The 17,499-nt window shown below is 41.9% G+C and overlaps 1 protein-coding gene across 3 annotated transcripts in view; it reads right to left on the bottom strand.

Annotated features, from left to right (window-relative positions):
* LOC109922634 (cell surface glycoprotein MUC18) overlaps positions 1 to 17,499 on the bottom strand; it is a 166,501-nt gene that overhangs the window by 88,138 nt on the left and 60,864 nt on the right. The window lies entirely within an intron of this gene.

Raw genomic sequence — 17,499 nt, forward strand, 5'->3', positions numbered from 1 at the left:
AGGGACTGATTTATCCATTTCTTTTCTTAGTTCTTATGGTCTTATGAATTTGTCAGCTGAAGCATTGTGTATAGTTTTGGCTGTAACACTACAGGAAGGATGTGAATGCATTGGACAGTGTGCAGAAGAGATTTAGAAGAACGGTTCCAGGAGTGAGAAACTTCAATTATTAGGACACATTGGAGAAGTTGGAATTGTTTTTCACAGGGGCTGGTTAGAGTAGATAGGGAGAAATTGTTCTCACCTGTAAAACGATCAACAATGTGAGGCTCCAGATTTAAAATATTCACAAAACGAGCAAATCTGATGTGAGAAAAACAATTTCACATAACGAATGGTTCAGGTCTGGAATGCACTGGCTGGTAGCATGATGGAGGTAGGTTCAACTGAGACATTCAAGAGGGCAATGGACAATTATTTAAATAGAAACAGTGTACAAAAGTATGGGGAATAGTCATGATGCTTAAATGGAGAGCTGGTGTAGACAATTACAAAAACAATGAGATGGGAAAAGATGAAATAGGTGGGTAAACTAGCTAGTAATATAAAAAAGAAGTTTGCAAGAGTTGTTTAGATATATAAATGGTAAGAGAGAGGCAAGAGTGGACAGTAACCAGTGGAAAATAAGGCTGGAGAAGTAGTAATGGGGGAGAAAGAAATGGCGTAGGAACTGAAAAGGTATTTTGCATCTGTCTTCATGGTGGAAGATACCAGTAACATACCAAAACTTCAAGATGAGTCAGGGGCAGAGATGAGTGAAGTGGCCATCACCGAGGAGAAGGTGCTGGGGAAGCTAAAAGGCCTGAAAGTGGATAAATCACCCGGACCAGATGGACTACACTCCAGAGTTCTGAATGAGATAGGAGATTGTGGAGGCATTCGTGGTGATCATAGAATCATAGAATCCCTACAGTGTGGAAACAGGCCCTTCAGCCCAACAAGTCCACACTGACCCTAGGAGCATCCCACGCTGACTCATCCCCCTATAACCCACCTAATCTACGCATCCCTGAACACAATGGGCAATTTAACATGGCCAATCCACCTAACCTGCACATCTTTGGACTGTGGGAGAAAACTGGAGCACCCAGAGGAAACCCACACAGACACGGGGAGAACGGGCAAAACTCCACACAGACAGTCACCCAAGGATGGAATCAAACCTGGGTCCTTGGCGCTGTGAGGCAGCAGTGCTAACCACTGAGCCATCGTGCCACCCTAATGATCTTCCAGGAATCACTAAGTTAGGGAGGATCTCAGAGGACTGGAAAATGGTGAATGTAACACATCTGTTTAAGAAGGGAAGGAGGTAGAAATCAGGAAATTATAGGCCAGTTAGTTTGATTTGGTCATTGGTAAGATTTTAGAGTATATTATTAAGTATGCAATTGCACAGTTCTTGGAAGTGCATGGTAACATAGGGCAGAGTCAACACAGCTTTGTCAAGGAGAGGTCATGCTTGACAAATCTGTTAGAATTCTTTGAGAAGATAATGAGCAAGTTAGACAAAGGAGAGCCAGTAGATGTGATCTACACTATTTGGATTTCCTGAAGACCTTTGACAAGATGCCACTCAGGAAAGTGCTAAATAAGAGAAGAGCCCATGGTGTTAGGGGAATGGTACTGGCATGGATAGAGGATTGGGTCACTGGCAGAAGACAGAGAGCAGGGATCAGTGTTGCAACTACCACTATTCACGTTTTACATTAACAATTTGGATGAAGGAACTGAGGGCATTGCTGCTAAGCTTGCAGGTGACACAAAGATAGGTGGAGAGACAGTACCATGGAGGAAGCAGGGAGGCTGCAGGACGACTTGGACAGGCCAGGAGAGCAGGCACAGAAGTGGCAGATAGAATACAATGTGGGAAAGTATGAGGTTATGACTCCATTTCATTTTCAGGCCTCATTTAATGCTCCAAATTGCACAGTGTAAACAAAGTTGGCTATCCTACCTTCTCTCTCCAGCTGCGTTTATGTTAGCTTTGATCCTATATTTGTTCCTTATATTCCATACACTAAGTAACATGTATCTCTTTTTGCAGCAGTTACTTGATGTGCATCAGTAGAACACCGATAATATCCTTAAACCTCTCTGCCTCTCTACCTTTCTTTCTGCCTTTAAAAGGTATCTTCTTCGTTTATCAATACTTGGCTCATCTGTCCTAATTTCACTTTAACGAGCCTGGTGTTATATTTTGTTTTGGTTATGCTCCTCAGAAGCATTTTACTAAATTGAAAGGTACTATTTAAAGGCAAGTTTTTGCCTTTGTAACAATAAACCTGAGAGAAATGAAGAAGAATGATTGCTACCCAGCAGTTCAAGGATTAACAGTATTACAACACACAGCTGCATTTCTTGAATAGTCAGAAAAAATGTGGAGAGATACAGAATTAAGTTTCAGGTCTGTGACATTTCATCAGAATTGGAAATGTTATGAGATGTAACTGGCTTAAATAAAGCATAAAGGCATGAAAAATAACTACAAAACAAAAGGAAGGCCTGTAGATAACCAGCACGTTGGACAAAGAAGAGCCAGTAGATGTGATCTATTTAGATTTCCAGAAGGCCTTTGACAAGGTGTCGCCCAGGAGGCTGCTAAATAAAATAAGAGCCCATGGTGTTAGAGGAAAGGTACTGGCATGGATAGAGGATTGGCTGACTGGCAGAATGTACAGTGGGGATAAAGGGGTCTCTTTCAGGAAGGCAGCTAGTGACTAGTAGAGTAGAAAGAAAAGATTAAATAATAAAAAGATTGATGTAGCAAGACAGGAGAGAGTGGTGCAATGAAAGGTCATCAATACTGAAATACTGTAATGTTACGATCCTCTGCTGGAAGTTGACCGCAAAATCCAGAGCATTAAATCCAGACCTGGCACGTCTGAACATTTTTTTTTTGGTGTGTGTGATGGCAGTTGTAGTGGTGGTGCTGTCACTTTAATTCTCATCACCCAGTGATGCCTGCTCACAACCCACATGCAACCATAACTGAGATCTGAACACAGCTTACCATATGAATAGGGAGCGGTACCAGCTACTTTTAAGGGACAATATTTGCTGACAACATATTAAATTGCACCTCACTACCACCCAAATGTTTCACTGAATGTTCCTTCAAATTTACAATTCTGGAACAAACAGTATTGCCACATTTCAACAAAGAAACAAATATGGAGTTATTAATAATGTTCAAATTGATTCTAATCAGCTTTAAGTGGTAATTGTTCATTACTGCATTGGCAGGGTATTCAATTGTGAAGAGCTTTGTCTTAACTTTGTACGAAGTCCATAATCCCCTGAGGCTACCAGACAACAATAATTTACAAGGATTAGCACATTTTCTCCTCCCCAGCTAACAATATTGAGGCTAATTGCAGAATGTCTATAGCACCTGGGTAAAATTAGCATGGGTTAGCTGTGGACAGTTGTATGGGTGCTGTGTGTTGTTCTAAAAATGGTCGTTCTGTGTAAGGTAGCCTAGACACTGACATGGTTCTCGGTAATAGTGGCTGCAAAGGCATCATTGTAAAATCCAACTTTTCATTGCCTTTCCAACAAAAGTTACTACACACTAGAATCCTTCAGAATAAAAAACAATACAGCACAGGAACAGGCCGTTCGGCCTGCACTGATACATTTTGCCTTTCCGTACTAAAACCGTCTTCATTTAAAGGATCCAGATCCCTTTATTCCCTTCCTATTTCCTTCCTTGTGATTGGATCAAGGATACTGGACTCCATTGTCCCTCAACTGCTGCCCTAAATGAGAACATATATCTGTGCGCAATAGAAATTTCAAATCTGGAAACTTATTAGCCCACATGTCTTGTTACTTATCTTAAAGTCGCATTTACTCACTGTTGCATTCGGGGAGTTGCAGGAATGCATTCCAATGTTGAGGTAGAGCTCATGAGGGAGTGAAGGGTACATAACACAGTGCTGAAAAGATGATTCATTATCCAGATTGCAAACTGAGGTGTCTGACAGATAAATGCAATTTCTAGACATGTAATTCATGACTGTGTCCAGAGCAGGAAAAGACAATTAGCTGGTACAGGAATTGTATCTATTTTCCCAATCAATCTGTTCAGAGATGTTATAGCATACCTATGGAGCAGGTGGGATCCTCCTGGCGCTGAAGTAGGGAAACTACAACTGCACCTCAAGAGCCCCTAGAGTGTAACTGTATTAAAACTGTTAAGATGCAGAGCACATGGAACCAAAAACGAAAACAGGAGTTTCTATTTATTGCCACGACTTCAGCAGGACTTTGAGAAAATGGCATAAATTGTTACGAATGACAATTCAGGGTTCTTGTAAATATTCTGGCAAAAGATTTGGAGAACAGTGTGCAGATTCCTTGACCTGTCTGTATAATATGCAGTGAGCAAAAGTGGCTTTATAAATTAATTTCCATTTGTTTTCTTTACAGCTGATAATCCTTTGACATGTTGAACAGAGAAGAAACTCAAGAAAAGAAAAAAAAATCAGAAAAATCGACCACTACCAGTGAATACCCATATCCTATTAAAACAGAAAATGCCTCGGGGAGAAATCAGTGACATTGAAAACTACCCTGACTGCACTGGTTTTAAAACATCAAAATATCAACAGGAAATGGGGCCTCTGACCCTTGCCCTGTGTTCGTAAAATAGCGAGGGTGCTAATGAAAGGCTTATTATTTACTCCTAATCTGTGTTAAGGAACTCTGCCAGTTGGCACAGCAAGTGGTGGACATGTTTAAAATCCACGTTATTGTGATCATTTAGCAGCTGGTCAACTCATCAAGCAGCACCACAGAGTTCCATTTTATATTTGGTAATGAAAACCACTGCGTTTAGACACTGGGCAAAAAAATCCAGAGTTAACAAAGTCAGAGTTTACTGACGTCTAAACCCTGCATTCTGTGAATGTCCAAGAACCACGGAGATTGGAGGGAGGGAAGGTGGGGGAGTGTGACAAGTGCAATGTGACAAGGACAATTTAAAAAAAACGGGGGAGTGAAATAACTGCACAGAGGCTGGTATCCTGTCACAAAGTCACACTTTATTCACATGTGCACAGTACACTGGCTGTGGCCAGCCAGTCCAGAGTCACTCCCTGAAGTGAGGAGGTTCTCAATCCCCTGTTTGTCAATGTCAGCCATGGCCCATTGATTGGCCCAGGTTAACAACCCCAATCAAGGATCTCATTGTCAAAAAGATCCACCTGGTTCCAATCACTGCATGGGGCATCACCTATTCAGGATGGTTCATGATTTGTGAAGGATGCTAAACAAATGCAAATAATCTCTTCTCTACAATAAATATGTTGTTATTATGATTACATGATTGTTAATGTGATTTAGAAAGAAGGTCCATTGATGACACAGGCAAAGATCGCTCATCATACACAAAAATATTTTGAGTTTCAGCCATAAAACTGTGAATCATATTTCTGCATATAACAATCTAGGCTGCTGTACACACATTTTTAAAATAATAACGATAACTTCCTTTCAATTCAGTTCAATGATTTTTGAGAAAGTTGCTAAATCCTAAGCTCAATCTGTCAATTCTGCCACATGTAGGGCAGGTGGATGGATGAGTAGATGCATTGCTTGGAGTTTGTGCCTTCTGACTGACTTTACCTCTGCAGGTTCCTGACAAAGTTTCTTTTCTTCTTTCTTCTTTCATATGGTGTGGATGTAATGAGCAAGGCCAGTATTCATTGACCATTCTTGATGCCCTTAAATTATAATGACTTGGAGATAGCAAGAGTCCTGATGAAGGGTCCAGGCTTGAAACGTCGACTTTCCTGTTCCTCTGATGCTGCCTGACCTGCTGTGTTCCTCCAGCTCCACACTGTATTAACACTGAGGACAGTTAAGAGCCAACCACATTGCGGTTGGTCTGCAGTCACATGTAGGCCATATTGAGTAAGAATAGAACATTTCCTTTCCAAAAGGTCATAAGTGAAGCGAACCAGCTGGGTTTTTATGTTGGCAACAAACACTAGTTGTCATGCTCACAGTTACTAAGACTAGTTTTGTCTTTCAGCTTTTTATTAAGTGAATTCAAATTCGAACATGGTGAGATTTGAAACCCTGTTCTCAGAGCATTGGACTAGTAGTCTAGAGGCCCAGCCTAATGGCGTTATCACTAAACAACCATCTCTTGATGTGCTAAGCGTCTTCCAGAATGAGCCTTCTCCATGCTAGTCACTCACAAGCTAGTACTCCCAAGAGTCTGTGACAATGTTTGACCTTGTCAGGGATTTGTTATGGACATCCCTAAAGCATTTCCACGGTCCTCCTAGAAATCTCTTGTGCACACGTGGAGTGGAGGGGGGAGGGGGGTTGCACCTCCAATAACACTTTAACAAGGAAACAAAATCTGATACTGAGCCACGTAAGGAGATATTAGGGCAGGTGACAAAAAGGTATGTTTTAAGGAGTGAGTTAAAGAAGTTGGGGAACTGTAGCGAGAATAATCCATTGCTTAGATCCTAGGCAATTGAACATGCAGCTGCAAAGGTTCAGTAATTAAAATCAGAGTACTCAAGAAGCCAGAATTATGTAATATCTTGGAAAGTTAATGGACTGGAAGAGGTCAGTGTTATGAGGGAAAGACCAGTGAAGTATTTGAAAGCAAGGATGAAAAGTTTGAAATGAAGACATTGATTAACCAGGAAAGATTTAGGACAGGGAACACAGGTGTAATAGGTGAAAGGGACTTGCTGCAAGCTGAAGACATGGGCAGCTGAGTTTTGGATGACCTCAAAGATATATGGGAAACCAGACAGGAAAGCATTGGAATAGACAAGTCTGGAGGTAATAAAGACATGTATCTGCATTTCAGAAACAGTTAAACTGAAATGGGATGGAAGTTAGGTGATGTCTAAATATTGTAAATGTTTGGTGTCCTGTAGCAGATTGCTTACATTCAAGTTTAGTAATCCAAAAGCCTGAATACTGATCCAGAGATATAAATTAAAATCCTACCATGGTAGCTGGAGAATAAATTCAGTTAATTTGATAAATCTGAATTTAAAGAGCTAGCAGCCACCCTTGCCCATCTGAATGTGACTTCAATGTGAATTCAGAACTGCAACAATGTGGTTGATTCTCCACTGTTCTCCCCAGTGTTCTAAAGAGGCACTCAGTTGTTCAGTAATGAACAACAAATGCTGGCCTTTCCAGTGATGCCCACATCCTGTGAATGAGTTTAAAAATTCTTCCGACTCAAACAATTAACTTGACTAAGACCTTTGTCAGATTCCAAAAAAAAAATGCAGATTGCTCTTCCACCTCATTCCCTAGAAAATCCCAAACCAGTGAGCTCAGTGTCTGCCAGTGTATACACCTGCCTCCAATACTCTACTTGACAGATAGCCTGTCTGCTTCCATAGCAATCCATAGTTCTAAAATCTCCATGTAAAATTAAAGCTTTCACCCTGTTGCTCAGTCTGTCAGCAATCCAGAGATCCAAATGGCAGGTGCATGGGGGAAGGAGAGAATGAACTGGAGTCACTGTGCACACTATAAATGTAAATGTTGGTGTGGTGTGTGTGTCTTCTGTGCTTCATTTATTTTAATCGGAGTTTTGTTTGACTTTCCTTTCCTTTCCCTTCTTTTCTATTTCCTTCAGTGCCTGGCCTGACAGTGTCAGGTGGACGGGTCATCAAACATTGTAGTGTTGAGCCACATGATCTACAGATGGCACCATAGGCCACCTAGTATCAATACCCGCTCCCCCACCACCACCACCCCCAACCCCACGCCTGCTCCTAGTGTGAAGTATAACAGCTTACTGTGCAATTTACTGCTTAATGTGGCTCAGATTGAAACCATACGCTGACGTTGTGAATCAATCCCTTGGTCAAGGATCAGGATAAAGGTTGCATCGTTGGTGATTAGTCAGTCAGGTAATGACAGGCACATAACATAAAGTTTCTAGTTAATAATTTGCAGCATTTTGATAATGAACATCCTTTTACATGGTGCTGTTTCCTTCCCTAGTACAGCTACAACACTGGTATCTTCCCAGACAGATTGGAAAATTGCTTAGGTATGCCCTGTCAACAAAAGGACACATTTAATCTGACCAGATTTATTATCCTATTAGTCTACCTGTAGTCAATAGTGGAGTGATGAAAGGAGTCATTAATTTTGTTATCAAGCAGCACCTATGCACCAATAACCTGTCCGCTAATGCTCAGTTTGAGTTTTGCCAGGACCTCTCAGCTCCAATCATTATTACAAAATTAGATCAAACATGGACAAAAGAAATTAAATCCATGTGAAGTAACAGTGACTATTTAACACCAAAGGAGTCTTTGACAGAGTGTGACACCAAAGGAGTCCTAGCAGAAGTCATTCTAAGCACAAAAGGCAAATGAATGTGGTTGTTCAAGGTCAATCATCTCAGTCCCGGGTGAATGCTGCAGAAATTCCTCTGGGCAGTTCCTAGGCCCAAGCATCTCTAGATGCTTTACCAATGACCTTTCTTTCATCATAAGTGGAGATGTCCCCTGATAATTACACAGTATTCACTGCCATTGCAGCTTCTCAGATGAAGCACTCCACACCCACAAGTTGTAACAGGCAAAGTGGATAATGGAGGTCATGTAGACATAATATATATGGACTTCAAGAAGGCATTTGATAAGATGCCACATGAAAGGTTAATATTCAAAGTAAGATCTTTGGGGTTAGGGGTAATATATTAGCTTGGATAGAGGATTGGCTAACCAACAGAAAGCAGACAGTTGGGATAAATGATTCATTTTTTGGTTGGCAAACTGTAACTGCTGGAGTGCCAGAGGGTTTAGTCCTCAGACCCAAATTATTTACAATCTATATTAATGACCTGGAATCAAGGATAGAAAGTACTATAGCCAAATTTGCAGATGACACTAAAATAGATGGGAAAGTAAGTTGCATTGAAGAAATATACAAATGGATAGGTTATGTGAATGGGCAACATCTTGGTAGATGAAGTTTAATGTGGATAAGTGTGAGATTATGTATTTTGGTGAGAGGAATAGAAAGGCAACGATTATCTAAATGGAGGGAACCGTTTAAATCTTTCCTCTCTTCAGTTTAACCCTATGTCCTCTAGTTTTTGGACCTCCTCATCCCAGGAAAAAAAGATCTTGGCTATTCAGCCTATCCATGTCCCTCGTGATTTTATAAATCTCTATAAGGTCACCTCTCAGTCTCCGACACTCCAGGGAAAATAGCCCCAGCCCATTTAGCCTCTCCCTATAGTTCAAACCCCCCAGTCTCAGCAACATCTTTGTAAATCATTTCTGCACCCTCTCCAGTTTAACATCCTTCCTACAGAAGGCCGACCAGAATTGTACGTTGTATTCCAAAAGCGGCCTCATCAATATCCCGTATAGCTGCAACATGACAACCCAACTCCTATACTCACTGTTGTGACCAATGAAGCATGTAATTGCAGTGGAGGCAGTTCAGAGAAGGTTCACTAGATTAATTTCAAAGATGAAAGGCTTGTCTTATGAGGAGATATTCAACCATTTAGACTTATACTTGTTTGAGCTAAGAAAGATAATGGGAGATCTAAATGAGGTATATAAGATGCTAAAAAGGGATTGGCAAAGTAGATGGAGAGCAGATGTTTCTCCTTGTGGGGCAATCTAGAATGGGAGGTCCTATGCTATCCAGGACAAAGCAGTCTGCTTGTTCAGCATTTCATCAATCATCTTAAACAGTCACGCCCTACATCACCCTACAACATGGCTGTAGTGCGGGTAACATCTAAAACATGCAATGTTGCAACTTGCTAACCCCACGTTCTAAATACACAGCTGTTACCGCAAAGAAGACTGCTTTGTCCTGGGTAGTATTGAGCTTCTTAAGTGTACTTTTCAGACAAATTTACAGAATGTTTTCACATATAGAAAGTAAAAAGACTTTGGGAAGATAGGAAGTGAGTCTCTCATTGTAGATTATCCAGGTTCTGCATTCATTTGTAGTCACAGTATTTATTGGCTAGTGCAGTTATTGACCCCAGGGTTTGGCAGGGCAGTTGGTTAAATTATTTCTTGTTGGAGGCAACAGTGTTGCCTAGTTAAAAATCTGTCTGTCTACTACCTTGAAGGACAAAGACAGCAGAGGCATAGGGCACCACCAGCAAACTCTGTTCTGAGTCACATACCATCCTGAGTTGGATCTATATCTCCATTTCTTATGTCATGTCAGAATCCTGAACTCTCTACTCTAATAGCACGATCGAAATACCTTGACTGCAATGTTCAAGAAGTTGGCAACCTAGCATATAAGTAAGTTTGGGCAGTAATATCAAGGAATGTCCATGCCAGTGACATCCACATTTTGTAAAGGAGTAAAATGAAGGTTGGTTAGTATGTGTGGGAATTGCTCCTGTAAAGAATGAAGTCAGCTGCTCCCAACTGCCAACCGCCTCATCACTTTTTGCTGAAACAAATCCCCTTCCCTCATGCTCGGAACTGTGACTAACAAGCAATTACACCAACAGCTGGTTCAATTTTTATGTCAGTCCAATTTAAACAAGTCTTCACTAACAGTTTCCCACGCACACCACCAGACAACCAGCCTGCAGACAGATCATCTCCTCCACTAAGAGGTAGAGTTCTTCTCTCGAATATAAAAAGAGTAATATTTAATGATTAGCTTTAGTACTCAAATGGGATGCACCTGCTATTCTGTTGATCCCTTTCCCTACTCAAAGCTTTATTTCTTAATTATCACACACAGATCCAAGTTAATTGTAAACAGCTTCCTTTCCTCCTCCATTATCCCTCACTCTTATCAAACATAACAGGAGTGCCATTGGCCTACTCCTCATCTAATTGCCTCCCCATTTTCTCCGAATCACTGAACTTATCAGAATGTCCTAGTTCAGGCCTAATCTTCAAACCTCACGTTCTGAATGCCTCCAGTCCAACTTGCACACTTCTATCACTCAACAGCTCTGTCCAAAGTCTTGAATAGGCATTCTACACAACTCTGACAATGGCGCATTGTTGCCATTTGTTCCAACTTTCTTGTGAAACCTTGCTTCTCCATTGTATCTCCTCTGTTGCCCAGCTCCTGGGACAGCCCTGCTTCAGAGAACTCCTCATCTATTTAAAGAGTTGCAGAGTTCACAGAAGTCACCGAGATCTACAGCACAGAAAAAGTGACATCCTTGATCTTGGCATCAGGAAGGCAATAGCATCCTGGAGTCTGAGGCTACAGAAATGTATGTCTGGTCCCCTTACAGTTGAATCCTTTACCACAACAGCCCTGCCATTTTTTTTTTCTCCTCTCATGCAGCTGACCTACCCATGTTGCTGTGAAGTTGGCTCCCAATGCTTTCCCTACAAAGCCATCTTCCTTAATAGTCTCCAAATGGTTAGAAAGGAGGATGGTCACAGGGGACTCCTGCACTACCTGCCTTCCTCTATTCTCCCTGGTGATCACTCATGCTCTTTCAGCCTGTTGAGTCATCACCTGCAGTGTGATCACCTCACAGAAGTTGTAATCCACAGCTTGCTCAACATCACAGATACACCAGGATGAATTCATCTGCAATTCCAACACCAAAGTGCAGTTAGACAGAAGCTGCAGCTGCAACAATTTTGGAGTCAGGTGACAATGTTGAAAGTCAACTCACTGGGAACAGATATAAAAACAGAAAGAAATTCTAGTAAATCCATTATTTTACTGCTATTTAACACAAAGGGGGAATCAATGGAAGCTATGCTGCATTAAAAAACAGCTGCAAAAACTAACTGGTAATTCCATTCATACAAAACAGGGGCAGGATTAGATCATCCAGCCACTTGAAGCTGCACTGCCATTAAATAAGAGTGTAGCTGATCTGTTTGTGCTTCAAATTCCCATGTGGAATAGGAGGAGAGTGCTAAATAAGAGTCCGTGGTGCTAGGGGCAAGGCACTGGCTTGGATACAGGATTGGTTGATTGGCAGAAGTGGGGATAAAGGGGTCTTTTTGAGGATAGCAGCAGTGACTAGTAGAGTTCTGCAGGTGTTAGTTGGGATCACAACTATTCATGTTATACATTATTGATCTGAACGAAGGAACTGAGGGCATTGTTGCTAAGTTTGCAGATGACACAAAGATAGGTGGAGAGACAGGTAGTGTTGAGGAAGTGGGGAGGCTGTAGAAGGACTTGGAGAGGTAGGAGACTGGGCAAAAGAAGTGGCAGATGGAATACAATGTGGGAAATTGTGAGGTTATGCACCCTCGTAGGAAGAATAGAGGCGCAGACTATATTTTAGACAGGAAAAGGCTTCAGAAACCTGAAGCTCAAAGGGCCTTAGGAGTCCTAGTTCAGGATTCTGTTAAGGTTAACATGCAGGTTTGGTTGGCAATTAGGAAGGCAAATACAATGTTGGCGTTCATTTTAAGAGGGCTGGAAGACAAGAGCAGGGATGTACTGCTGAGGCTGTGTAAGGCTTTAGTCAGACCGCATTTAGAATACTGTGAGCAGTTTTGGTTCCCGTATCTAAGGAAATATATGCTGACTTTGGAGGGGGTCCAGAGGAAGTTCACAAGAATGATCCCAGAATGAAGGGCTTGTCATCTGAGGAGCAGTTGAAGACTCTGGGTCTGTGCTCAATGGAGCTTAGAATACTGAGAGGCCTGGATGGAGGGGATGTGGAGAAAATACTTCCGCTTGTAGGACAGACCAGGACCAGGAGGCACAGCCTCAGAGCGAAGAGACAACCTTTAGAACGGAGATAATTCTGCTTCAAAACTTATGGTCTTATCTACTCCTGATAAATTCGTTGATTGCCTTGCCTAAGCAGAATCTACCCACCTTTGTCTTAAAAATATTTTGGAAAATCAACATCAATGCAATTATTATCTCAGTACTTTTTTAATTGACTCCTTTGACATAGACATCGCTGGCTGGGCCAGCATTTTATTGCTTGTCCCTTGAGAAGATGGTGGTGAGCTGCCTTCTCGAATTGCTGCAGTCCACCTGCTGTGGGTTGAACCACAATGCCCTCAGGAAGGGAATTTCAGGATTTTGACCCAGTGACAGTGAAGGAACAGCGATATATTTCCAAGTCAGGATGGTGAGTGGCTTGAGGGGAACATGCAGTTGGTGGTATTCCCATGTATCTGCTGCCCTTGTCCTTCTCAATGGAAGTGGTTGTGAGTTTGGAAGGTGCTGACCAGATCTTATCTCCGTTCTAAAGGTTGTCTCTTCACTCTGAGGCTGTGCCTCCTGGCTGTAGTCTGTCCTACAAGTGGAAGTATTTTCTCCACATCCCCTCCATCCAGGCCTCTCAGTATGCTAAACTCCATTGAGCACAGACCCAGAGTCTTCAACTGCTCCTCAGATGACAAGCCCTTCATTCCGGGATCATTCTTGTGAACTTCCTCTGGACCCCCTCCAAAGTCAGCATATATTTCCTTAGATACGGGAACCAAAACTGCTCACAGTATTCTAAATGCGGTCTGACCAGAACCTGAATTACTAACTCTTTTAAGACTAGGATTGAGTTGATCAGGACCAGGAGACTTGTCAAGCCACAGGTGCATCCATCAGTTAGCTTAGTACTCCAGGAGGGGGACCTCAATGTTCATCATCAACAGCGGCTCAGCAGCATTACTAGTGACTGAGCTTGTCATGACCTGAAGGACGTTGCTCCTAGACATTAGTCTGTGGCAGATGGTGAAGGAAACAAGAAGGAAAAACATACTTGACCTGAGTATCACCAATCTACTGGCTGCAGATGCATCTGACCGTTACAGTATTGGTAAACGTGATCAGTGCATAGTCCCTGTAGCGACAAACTCATGTCCCCACGTTGAACATACTTTCCATCATATTGTGTCCCACTATCACTGTGGTAGATGCAACAGACTTGGAACAGATCTAGAAACTCAAGACTGGGCATCCATGAGGTACTGTAGGCCATCAGCAGCAGCAAAATTGAACTTAAACATAATCTGCAACCTCGTGGCCTTGCATATCCCCTATTCTGCCATCATCATCATCAAGGCCTGGATCAACCCTAGTTCAATGAATACTGCAGGATGGCATGCCAGGAATAGCACCAGGCATTACAAAAAATGAGGTGTCAACCTGGTGGAGCTATAAAGACTACTTGTATGGTGAGCAGGAATTAAATGACAGTGCTAAGCAATCCCACATTCAAAAGATCAGATCTATGTTCCGCACTCGTGCCACAAAAATTAAACAACTCACTAGAGTAGGAAGCTCTATAAATCTCCCACCGTCAATGGTAGGGGCGCCCAGTACATCAGTGCCAAAGATAACACTGAAGCACTTGCAGTTATCTTCAGCCTGATACATCAAGTGGCTGATCCACATCAGCCTCCTTCCCAGGACCCCAGCATCACAGATGCTAGTCTGCTGTCAATTTGACTCATTCTGTGCATTTTCAGGAGATGGATGAAGGCACTGGATATTACAATATCTACGGGCCCTGGTAACATTCTAGTCATAGTTCCACCTCTGGTGCCCCTAGCCAAGTAGTTCCGGTATGGTCACTGGCATCTACCCCACAGCGTGAAACATTGTCCAGTATATCCTGTACGTATTAAACAGGACAAATCCAACACGGTCAGTTACAACCCCCGTTACTATTTTCTTTATCATCAGTAAAGTAATGGAAGGTGTCATCAACAGTGCTATCGAGCCACATTTGCTGAGCAATAACCTGCTCACTTATGCTCACAGTTTGTGTTTTGCTGGTGGCACTCAGCTCCTGACCGCAGTACAGCCTTGTTTCAAACATGGACAAAATATATGAACTTCACAGGGGAGGTGACAGTGACTGCCCTTGACAGCAATTCTGCATTTGATCAAGTACGGCATCAACAAACTCCGGCAAAACTAGAATAAATGGGAATCAGGAGGAAATCCCTCTACTGGTTGCAGTCATATTTACCACAAAGGAAGGTGGTCATGGTTGTTGGAGGTTAGTCATCTCAGCTCCAGGACATCTCTGCAGAAGACGCTTAGGGTAGGTCTTAGGCCTAACCATCTTCAGCTCCTTCATTAGTGACCTTCCCTCCAGCACAAGGTCAGAAGTTAGGATATTAACTAAGGATTTCTCCATATTTAGTGCCATTCACATGAACTCAAATACTTAAGCAGCCCATATATAAGTGCAGCCATTCGAACTGACAAGTGGTAAGTAACATTCGTGCCATACAAGAGCCAGTAATGACCATCTCTAACAAGAGCAAATTTAACCATTGCCACTTGACAATCAATAGCATTACCATCACTGAATCCTCTACCGTCAACACCCTGTGAGTTACCTTTGAACAGAAAATGATCTGGAATAATCATATAAATACTGTCCCTATAAGAGGAGGTCAGGGGCTAGGAATTCTGCAGCAAGTAACTTATTTCCTGACTCCCCAAAGCCTGTCTGCCATCTACCAACGAACAAGTCAGGAGTGCGATAGAATGCTTTCCACTTGTGCGGATGAGTTCGCATTCAACAAGATTCAAGAAGTTTGACACTACCTAGGACAAAGCAACACATCCACAATCATTCACTTCCTCCAGCACTGACACTAACAGTGTGCATACTATCCACAATAAGCACAACAGAAATTTGCCAAGCATCCTTATAAAGCACCTTCCAAACCCATGACCACTTCCATTTAGAAGGACAAAGGCAGTAAATACATGGGAATACCACCACCTGCAAGTTCCCCTCCAAGGCAATCTCCATCCTGACTTGGAAATACAAGGGCGTTGATTCTAGGTCAAAATTCTGAACTTCCTTCCTAACAGCGCTGTGGGTGTACTTACAACAAATGGACTGTGACGGTTCAAGATGGCAACTCACCACTACCTTCTCAAGGGTAATTAGGAAAGGACATTAGATGCTGGCCAATCTAATAAATCCCATATAAATCAATATAATGATAAATGAATTATGCTCCCTCCTCAGTCCAGCTAAGTATAACACAGAGGAAAACCATGGTTAACAGTGTAACTATGGATAAGAACATTCATCTGATCACACTGACTATCACAACTAACAACAACTTACATTTAAATAAGACCATCAGAAGTAGGAACATTTGACCCATTGAGCCTGCTGTGCTATTCAACAGGATCATGGGTGATCTGATACTCCTCAGTCCACTTGCCTGCCCGGTCTTTCGGCAGCTTGTAGCAGACTTTCGGACTGGCGTGGCCTTAGTGTGGACTTCTGAGGTGATTCCAGAGCAGTCTCCTCTACTGGAGAGGCTCAAGGTGAAGCCTGGTGGTTTGGAGTCAAGGCCCAGTGCAGAGTGGAGGCTAGGCACCGGTGTGGATTGGGTTGGTAGGACTGTTGTTCTGAACGTTTTACTTCTATCTTCTAATTTATTCTTATGAATTGTAATGGCGGACTTTTTATTTCTTTATTTTTCTAGTTTTTATCTGAAGAACTTTATTGAGGAATATGTACCTAGGTATCTTGTACCTAAGATGGTGTGCAAGTGGTGACTTGTAAACTTTTCACTGTACTCATTGAAGTACATGTGACAATAAAGCTCATTCAATTCAAAATGATTCAATTCAATTCAAAACTGCTTACAGTACTCCGAATGTAGTCTCATCAGCACCTTGTATAGCTCCAGCATGATTGCCTAACTCTTATGCCCTAAACTCATTGAAATAAGGACCAACATTACATTAGTCTCCCTGATTGCCTGCTGCACTTACTGTGTGCTAGCTTTCTGAGTTTCATGCACAAATATCCCCAAGTCCATTTGTATTACAGCTTTCTGTAGTTTCTCTCATTTAAATAATATTCTCTTCTTGTAAATTGAACAATTTCACACTTTTCTACATTATACTCCAATTTCCAATTGTTCGCCACTTAGTTACCTATCTCTCTGTAAATTGTTTGTATCCACGACATGCCTTTCCATCTATTTTTTGTGCCATCTGCAAATTTGGCTACAGCATCTTTGCTTCCTTACTACAAGTCATTAACATATATATCACTTTTAATGCAATCAAATAAATAAATGACACTTCACAGGTGATCTATAAAGCAAAATTTGACAACAAACCACAAAAGGAGCTGTTACCCAGATGGCGAAAAGCTTGGTTAAACAAGTAGGTTTTGAGGAGTGTCTGAAAGGAGGAGAGTAACAGAAAGCCAGAGAGGTTTAGAGAGGGAATTTCAGAGCGGAGAGCCTTAGCAGCTGAAAATGCATTTATTAGTGAGGAGCAAATAAAATGGGGAATGTTGAAAAGACCAAAATTAAAGGAATTCAGTTATCTTGGATAGTTGTGGGGCTGGCAGAGATTACAGAAATAGAACATCATGGAAGGATTTGAAAACAAGGATGAGAAATTTCAAATGGGCATCCTTGGAAGAGGCTTGTCTGACCTTCTAATACTTTGTCAGGATTCTTGTTAAAAACAAAATCAACATGTGATAAAAGAAATACAGAAATATAAATCGGGGGAGTAAGCCAATCAGCCCCTCTAACCTGCTCTCCCATTCAGTAAAAT

The sequence above is a fragment of the Rhincodon typus genome, chromosome 32, assembly GCF_021869965.1.
Source record: "Rhincodon typus isolate 14 chromosome 32, sRhiTyp1.1, whole genome shotgun sequence".
NCBI classification, from domain to species: domain Eukaryota; kingdom Metazoa; phylum Chordata; class Chondrichthyes; order Orectolobiformes; family Rhincodontidae; genus Rhincodon; species Rhincodon typus.